The sequence below is a fragment of the Myxocyprinus asiaticus genome, chromosome 29 (genome assembly GCF_019703515.2).
Source record: "Myxocyprinus asiaticus isolate MX2 ecotype Aquarium Trade chromosome 29, UBuf_Myxa_2, whole genome shotgun sequence".
Classification (NCBI taxonomy): domain Eukaryota; kingdom Metazoa; phylum Chordata; class Actinopteri; order Cypriniformes; family Catostomidae; genus Myxocyprinus; species Myxocyprinus asiaticus.
In genome coordinates this window covers 26,640,651-26,649,673 of record NC_059372.1, presented here as the reverse complement: position 1 = coordinate 26,649,673, position 9,023 = coordinate 26,640,651, and positions in this window count along the sequence as shown.

The window sequence follows — 9,023 nt, the reverse complement described above, 5'->3', positions numbered from 1 at the left end:
TGCTAATGGGAAAAACTCATTTTCTCCAATTTCTGAACTCTATTGGATCACGGCAATTCAGATGCAACTGAATTGAGCCAATGGCGTTCGCGCCTGCTCAGCAGATGACACTGAGCACGGCGCTCAGCTTTCTAAATAAGCAGGCAGCATAACGCCATCAGTCAGTTCCCCTGCCGTGCTCTGGTGAGCTAAAAGAGTTAAATATTTCCACACTTGCGCTGACTGAACCATCTTTTTCAAGATGCCATCGTATAAGTGCAGATGTGGGAAAACCTGTTCCCACGTCTGACGGCCACAAGAGCTGTGTGATCTGTCTGGGCCACGCAGAAGCAGTGCTGGTCGAGGCTGAATGCCCACACTGCGAGGCAATGTGCCTCAAAACGCTCTGCGCTCGGATAGCGCTATTTAAGCACAGTGGCCTGACCGCTCTCGTTCCGTTGCCACCCCTGTCCCTCAAGGACCTGGGGAACGACGATGCTCAAGGTGAGGATACGGAGCAAATGGATTGTGAGGCTGTACCGCCGGCTCAGGTCCCGCATGCACCACACCCCCACACTCTTCTTCCCCAGTCATGTTCACTAAAAGTCTTCGCCCGCCCGACAGCGCTTCCGCCCTCGTGCAGTTCAGCAGCGGTGAACATGGAGAAGAGGAGAATGACGACGCCGGATCTCTCACGGCTTCAGACACTGTCACCTCGTCCGCATCAATGGAGGACGTTGCTTCTCCCCCCCAAGAGGCGGAGACCGTTCTTCAACAGCGGATGCGGAGCTTGTCCGCATTCTCGCTAAGGCTATAGATGAGCTGGAACTCGAATGGTCACCTCCATTAGGGCCAACTCGGTCTCGGCTGGACGAGTGGTTTTTGCCGGGCTGCCAAACTAAGACCACCCCGCATAGACCTGGCCCATTTTTCCCCGGGGTCCACGCTGAACTCTCCAAATTGTGGAGTTCACCATACTCAGGGAGGCTGCACCTCTCCAATACAGCAGCTTTCACATTCGTCAACCGCGGAGACCAAATGGGATATGGCTCGCTTCCCCTGTTGAACAGGCGGTAGCAGCCCACTTATGTCCCTCAACTCAAACTGGCCTGAGATCCCGCCTACTACTCCCGTCTAAGCCATGCCGGCTTACTTCGACACTAGTGGGACACGCCTATAATACAACTGGATAAGCTGGTGACGCCTTGCTCACGATGACAGTGCTCCAAGTCTACCAGGCCAAAATTCTTTAAAAAAAAAATGGATGAATCCAGTCCCGACCCGACCATGTTCAAAGAACTTCACGTCGTGACCAATTTGGCGCTAAGAGCAACAAAGGCCACCACCGGAGCGATTTGGCGCTCCATGGGAAATCTGGTCATCCTAGACCGTCACCTTTGGCTGACGCTGACCGACATGCGCAATGGGGACAAGTCGGCCCTCCTCGACGCACCGGTATCCCCCGCTGGTCTCTTCAGCAATGCAGTGGAAGCCTTATCATAGCACTTCCAGACAGCCCAAAAACAGCAGCAGGCTATGAAGCATTTCATGCCTAAACGAGGCAGTACTGCCGCTCAGCCCAGCCGTTCACACTCCGCTTCAGCGCAGCGCCCCCTGAAACGGCAGCACTCTACTCCCCAGGCCCCCCAGGGTCCATCTGAGCTGGCCGCTCGCCCGAAAAAGCCTTAGCCGAAGCACCGCTATCCACAGCCACCACGCCAAGGGCCCTGCCCATTGGGAAAACCTTCCTCTGATCAGCCTCAGCGTTCCTGATGGCTTCAGTAGCATGAAGAGGAGCCCGCATTGTTCACCACGGGTAAGCCCTGCTCCCAAGCGGACTCGCACAGAATCCCTGTTCTCTCCTCCCGCCATTCCTGTTCAGGAGAATGTTCACAATTGTTTATCTGTGCCTATAAAGTGTATAAAAAATTTGCACTCTGCCCACCTTGCCGGCAGTGCAAAGAGAGAAAAATACGCAAACACTCACGAAAAGAGCTATGTTCCTCTTCACGCACCCACACACATTCCACAAACCATCAGCCCCGCCCCTGGGCCGGGCGCCATGTTAAGCTCTTCAGTGATCTCGCTATCCCCACTGTCCAAGTGAATAAAAGCGTGGGAATCCCTTCCCGGCATATCAAATTGGGTGTTAACAACTCTAAAGCACGGTTTCATACTTCAGTTTGCGAGATGGCCGCCGCGCTTCAATAGCGTGATGCTGTCCACAATGTCATCTCAAAACGCTCACATTCTGCGGGCAGAAATCGACAGCCTGCTAGCAGTACAGGCAATAGAACCTGTCGAGCTCAGCAAGCGTCAAAAGGGCCTTTACAGCCGTTATTTTCTTGTCCCGAAGAAAGACGGCGGACTTAAGGCTTCTGAATCGTGCACTGTCAAAGCGCCCATTCAGAATGTTGACACAAAAGCAGATCATAGCACACATCCGTCAGAACGACTGGTTTGTCTCAATAGATCTGAAAGATGCCTATTTTCATATCCCGATCGTTCCTCATCACAGACGCTTCTTGAGGTTCACATTTGAGGAGACGGCATATCAATTCACAGTCCTGCCGTTCGGCCTTTCCCTCGCTCCGTGCACCTTCACAAAATGTGTGGATGCAGCTTTAGCTCCTCTGAAAGCAGAGGGGCTGCGCATACTCAATTACCTCGATGACTGGCTCATTTTAGCACAGTCAGAGATTGTGGCGCACTCGCACGGGGACAGGTTGCTCGCGCGTTTGAATACACTTGATCTACGGGTCAATGTGAGGAAGAGCTCATTAATTCCCAGTCAGGAAATATTCTTCCTGGTGTTGCGTTTGAACTCTGTAACAATGTGCGCTTTGCTCTCGACCGAGATAATACACTCGATATGCAGCACAACAGCGAGTTTCAAATTAGGCAGGGCTCTGCCTCTGAAATGCTTTCAGAAACTCCTCGGGCTTATGGCAGCCGCAGTCACTCCCCTTGGTCTTTTACACGAGACCTCTGCAATGCTGGCTCAACCGCCAAGTTCCTCAACAGGCATGGCGCTACGGGCACCATGTGTTGTAGTCACCAACCATTGTCTATCTGCAATAGCACCATGGACAGCTCATGGGGTTTTACCGGCCTGGGGTCACCTTAGGTCAGGTTTCCAGACGCAAAGTAGTTAGATGCGTCTAACACGGGCTGGGGCGCATTATGCAATGGTCGCCCGGCATTCGGGGAATGGACGAATGTAAAACAGACCTGGTACATCAACCGCTTGGAGATGTTGCCGGTTATTTTAGCCCTAAAAGCATTCAAGTCAGAGGTGACGGGGCATCATATTCTGATTCACACTGACAACAAGTCGGTAGTGGCATACATCCATCACCAGGGTGGTGTGTGATCTCCAGCAATGATGACACTTGCGTGACAGCTCTTCAAATGGAGTGGCGAGCATCTCCTGTCGTTACTGGCAACTCATGTGCCCGGAGCCCTGAATTTCAGAGCGGACATGCTCTCTTGACAGGGAGTGATCGCAGGGGAATAGAAACTCCACCCCTTGACGGTCATAGATCTATTCGCCTCCCAGGAGACCTCTCATTGTTCCCTGTGGTATTCCATGACAGGACAGGCCCTGTTAGGGGTGGATGCTTTAGCTCACAAATGGCCAGCAGGTCGAAAGTATGCATTCCCCCGCTGCGCATCATTCCTCCACTCCTCTCCAAAATCAGGGAGGCAATGGAAACATTACTACTGATCGCACCGAGGTGGCTGAATCAACCGTGGTTTCCAGAAATAGTGGAGCTCCTTTATGCGCATCCATGGGAAATCCCACTAAGATGGGACCTTCTTTCTCAGGCTCGCAGCTCGATTTGGCATCCGTGGCCGGAGTTATGGAATCTACATGTGTGGCCATTGAGCGGGTCACGTCGGATGACGAAGACCTCTCACAGGCAATAAAGAATACAATTTTGCATGCTAGAGCCCTGTGGTAGTGGGGGCGTGGTCAAGCGTCCGTCCGGAGAGAGAGAAAGCAGTAAGGGTGCTTGCACCTGAGCATGATTATGTGTAACACCGGTCTCTAATTCCAGTGAGCATGGGGAGAGCAGCATATAAGCAGCCACACCACCAGCAGAGAGAGTGAGAGAGTCTGGCACAAGGAAGGCCACAGTGCTCCTGAAGCTGCTACGTTTAATCTGTTATGTTTGTGAAGCTGATGTGTTTAAGTTACTAGTGCCTGTGAAGCTGACGAGTTTAAGTTGTAAAGAATTGAAGTGGCTGATTAAAAGTCCTACCTGAACCTGGAAAAACCTGCTTCCCTGTGTTCTTTCCCTTCTGTGTGTGAGCTGTTACACTGGTGCCGAAACCCAGGATCTTGAAGTACACCCCATAGAGTCCTCCCAGTTGGCAGAGATCCTCAAATCCCTTGCTGGCTTACACCAGTCTCACCAACAATCCCTGCTTGAGCTCCGGCAAGACCAAGATCGCCGGTTCTTCGAGATCCTTCGGGCTCAAGCAGAGGACCGGCATGCGATCTGGAGCCTTCTCAACCAGGAGAGAGCCCCGGCCGCATCCCCGGACAACCACAGCCCCATGCCCCTGCCCACGCTTCTGAAGATGGGGGCCGATGATGACCCGGAAGCCTTCCTCGACTTATTCGAGCAGACTGCTGAGATATGGAGCTGGCCGCGTGATTAGTGGGCGGCCAGGCTCCTCACGTTGCTGTCCGGGGAAGCAGCACAACAACTGCTGGCGGCGAACCTCCTGGCTTATGAGGACCTGAAGAAGACCACCCTGCAGCGGGTTGGCTGCAGTCCGGAGCAACATCGCCAGCTCTTACGGTCGATGAATTTGGCCGCCCGTTTGCCTTCACCCAGCGGTTCCGAGACGCCTGCCGGAGTGAATGCTATATTCGTGACACCTTTACCAGAAAAGAACACGTTACAGCTGTCTTCTTTGATTTGGAGAAAGCCGATGACACGACATGGAAACATGGAATTTTAAAGGATTTGTACCAAATGAATTTTAGAGGTCGTTTGCCAATCTTCACTGAAAGTTTTTTATCGAACATACTTTTTAGAGTTAAAATAGCAAACACGTTGTCTAACCTACATAAACAAGGACTTGGAGTACCTCAAGGAAGTATCCTATTAGTAACCCTCTTCAGTATTAAAATAAATAGCATTGCAAAAGTCATTGGCTCTGATGTCCTCTGTAGTTTATATGTAGATGATATCTGCATTTGCTACAAGAGCAAATACATGAATACTATCGAGCGAAAAATCCAATTGAAGATAAACAAAATGCACTCCTGGTCAACACAGAACGCAGTTCTCACAAACAAAAACCATTTGTATGCATTTCTGTCAGCTTCGTTCACTACACAATGAACCAGAGCTGTTTATGGATGGAGTCCCCATTAAAGTTGTTAAAGAGAACAGGTTTCTTGGTATCACTTTTGACAACAAACTGTCTTTTATTCCTCACATTAAATCACTAAAAAAGAAATGTTTTATAGCTATGAATGTTTTAAAGGTTTTATCCAAAACCAAATGGGAAGCAGACAGCTCAACTTTCATGAACTTGTACAGAACCATGGTACGCTCAAAGCTGGACTATGGAAGTATCATTTATGGATCAGCTAGGAAGTCATACATATGACTTTTGGACACTGTACACCACCAAGGTATACGACTAGCTTTGGGAGCCTACAGAACATCACCAATCCAAAGTCTCTATGCGGAAGCCAATGAACCTTCCTTGGAAATCAGATGCCTAATGTTGGCCTTACAATATGCAACCAAACTTAAAACAAATAAAGAAAACCCAGCCTATTCAGCAGTTTTCCCACTTCAGCATTCAACAATATATGAAAATTTGGCCTACATATAAAAACCCATCTGGAGAATCTGAAAGTGGATCTAAACAGTGTGGAACAGACAAATTTCTGCAAAACTCCTCCATGGGATCTCAAAAAGCCTAAAATCCATCTGGATTTAACAAGGAACCAAAAATCCAAAACGCATCCGAATGATTTCCATCAACAATTTCTGGACATAAGAGCAGTATACCCACAACATGTCCCAATATACACAGATGGATCTAAATCTGGAAATAAAGTGGCAGCAGCTTTTGCAACAAACCAACTGTGTCAGGGTATCCGCATCCCTGACCAAAGTTCATTTTTCACTGCAGAGGCAAACGCTGTACTACTGGCACTGAAGTTTGAGACTGCTCCACAACACTTTTTTTTTAATAATAACTGATTCAAAATCATGTCTTGAAGCATTGGAAGCTACTAAAACTGATCACCCAACAATCGTGAAGATTTTAATCGAACTGTCATCTCTTGCAGCAAAGAGTTTTAATATTTTCTACTGGGTACCTGGAAACTCAGGAATCTCCGGTAATGAACAAGCAGACAGAGCTGCCAGAGAAGCACTATCTACTGAACCACTAAAATGCCCTGTAACTTCCACAGATCTGAAACCAACTCTGAATGTATATATCAAAAACAAATGGCAGTTGGAGTGGGATCAATGTTTAAAAAACAAATTACGAGAAATAAATCTTGTTGTTGGAACAAGATATGTGTTCCCTTTTAATAATCGCTGGGATCAAGTCATTTATACACGATGCCGGATAGGACATACAAGACTCACACACCAATTTTTACTATCAGGAGAAAATTCACCAAAGTGCTCAGAACCCACTATCCATTAAAAATATTTTACAGGACTGTCATACCTCTACACATCTGAGGAACTTGTATTATTCAGTTGATTCTTTTGAAAAGGTTTTTAATTAAGTGAATCCAAATTTAGTTTTAAGGTTTTTAGGAAAAATTAATCTTAAACACCTCATTTAACTATTTTAAATAACTAAACCTGGTTCCCGCCATGAATATAGCCATAGAAGCTGGCATGGCGTAAAAAATGAAAGAAACAAACAAACAGACACTTCCGGGATCAGTGCCCTGTGATGGAGCTGGGAACGGTGGTCCGGATCCCCGACACTCCGCAGGCTGCCCCCGATCGGGCCAGAGCGTACCGGATACCGGTAAGTGTCAAGGGGGGTACTCACCAAGCATTGGTGGACACAGGTTGTAATCAAACCACTATCCACCAACTCTTGGTTCAACACGAGGCTTTGGGCACAGCTAAAACGGTGAGGGTGAAGTGTGTGCATGGGGATATTTACAACTACCCTGTGGTGACCCTTGTTATTAAATTTCAGGGAACAAAACATAGAGTGGAGGCTGCGGTTAGTTCCCGCCTCACCCATCCGCTGATTTTGGGGACTAATTGGCCCTTTCATATCCTTATTTTGAAATTATAAACGAGTGGTTGTATAGAGTGACACAGGACGCTCAAACAAAGGAAGATACAACCCAGCTCTTAATACCGTGGAGCCGTCGAGAAATGGTGTTCCAGGCGGCTCATTATAATCCCATGGCGGGTCATCTAGGGGAAAGAAAAACACTGAACCGCCTAATAGCCCATTTTTATTGGCCGGGCATTAGCGGCGATGTCCGCAGGTGGTGTGCGGCATGCCACGAATGCCAGCTGGTGAATCCACCGGCCACCCCAAAAGCACCATTGCACCCTCTTCCGCTGATCGCGGTCCCCTTCGAGAGAATTGGAATGGACCTCGTCAGGCCATTAGAGCAGTCAGCACGCGGACATCGCTTTGTATTGGTCCTAGTGGACTATGCAACGCGATATCCAGAAGCAGTGCCTCTGCGCAACATCTCAGCATGCAGTGCTATGGAGGCACTCTTCAAAATAATCTCCTGGGTGGGGATTCCGAAATAAATCCTCACCGATCAGGGCACAACCTTTATGTCACGAACACTATGCGAGCTTTACAAATTGTTGGGCATTAAATCAATCCGCACCACCATTTACAATCCACAAACAGATGGCCTGGTGGAGCGATTTAATAAAACCCAAAAAATATGATTCGTAAATTCGTGCACGAGGATGCTAGAAATTGGGCCAAATGGCTCGATCCCGTTATTTGCAGTACGAGAGGTCCCGCAAGCCTCCACGGGATTTTCCCCATTCGAGCTGCTATATCGTGACTGCTCCTCCACGTGATGCGTGACATTACCAACGAGCTTATGTTATCCCTCTCATGAGCGCACGTCACAGAGATGTACTGAAGTGAACATTTGTATTTATAAAGTACATAAGTATTGTTTTGTTTCTAAAAATAATCAATCGTTTGCGTTCAGAAGAACTTTATTTGTCGACTGGAGTCGTGTGGATTATTTTGATGCACCCTAAATATGCATTTTGTACCATCAAAAAATGGAGGATATTCACTTGCATTGTTTAAAGGAAGATGCCTGAAATGAAATTCTAAAAGTCTTAAATTCTGTTTTGATGAAGAAAGAAACTCAGATATATCTTGGATGGCCTGAGAGTGTGTAAATTATCTAAAAATTTTCATTTTTGGGTGAACTATTCCTTTAATTTCACACGTGTCTCTTATACATATGTTGTCTTATTTCACGAATTCATCGTATACTTTTTCCGCAATCTACCTTGAAAAAAAGAACGCTATGTTACATACGTAGGCAGGGCACGTTGTAACAGGTGAGGGGCACATTGTAACAAGACCATATAACAGCTTAAAACCCCCCTCTAACAACTGTATCTGATCTAATTAAAAAGCCTAGAAGATAAACTAAATTTTCATGTCAATAAAAGCCATTTATTAACTTTGTCATATATAATATAGCAATAATTTTGACACTTGACAATAAATACAAAACAAAGCCACAGCACTGACCGAAATAATACATGGATTGATGACAAAACACACACACACACACACACACACACACACACACACAGGCATTAAGGGGAATTATATAAATTACATATCTGATTGCATGGAATTGCCTTTAGTTTTTTTTTGTAATTGGGGCACATTGTAACGCAGTGTTACAACGTGCCCCGTCGGCGCAACTGGAATTTAAACCTGGCTGGTCACTTCTGCTGGCTATCTGAGAATAAAAAGATTATGTAAGATGCTAGCTAAAAGATTGGAGATTAAAATGATACCAA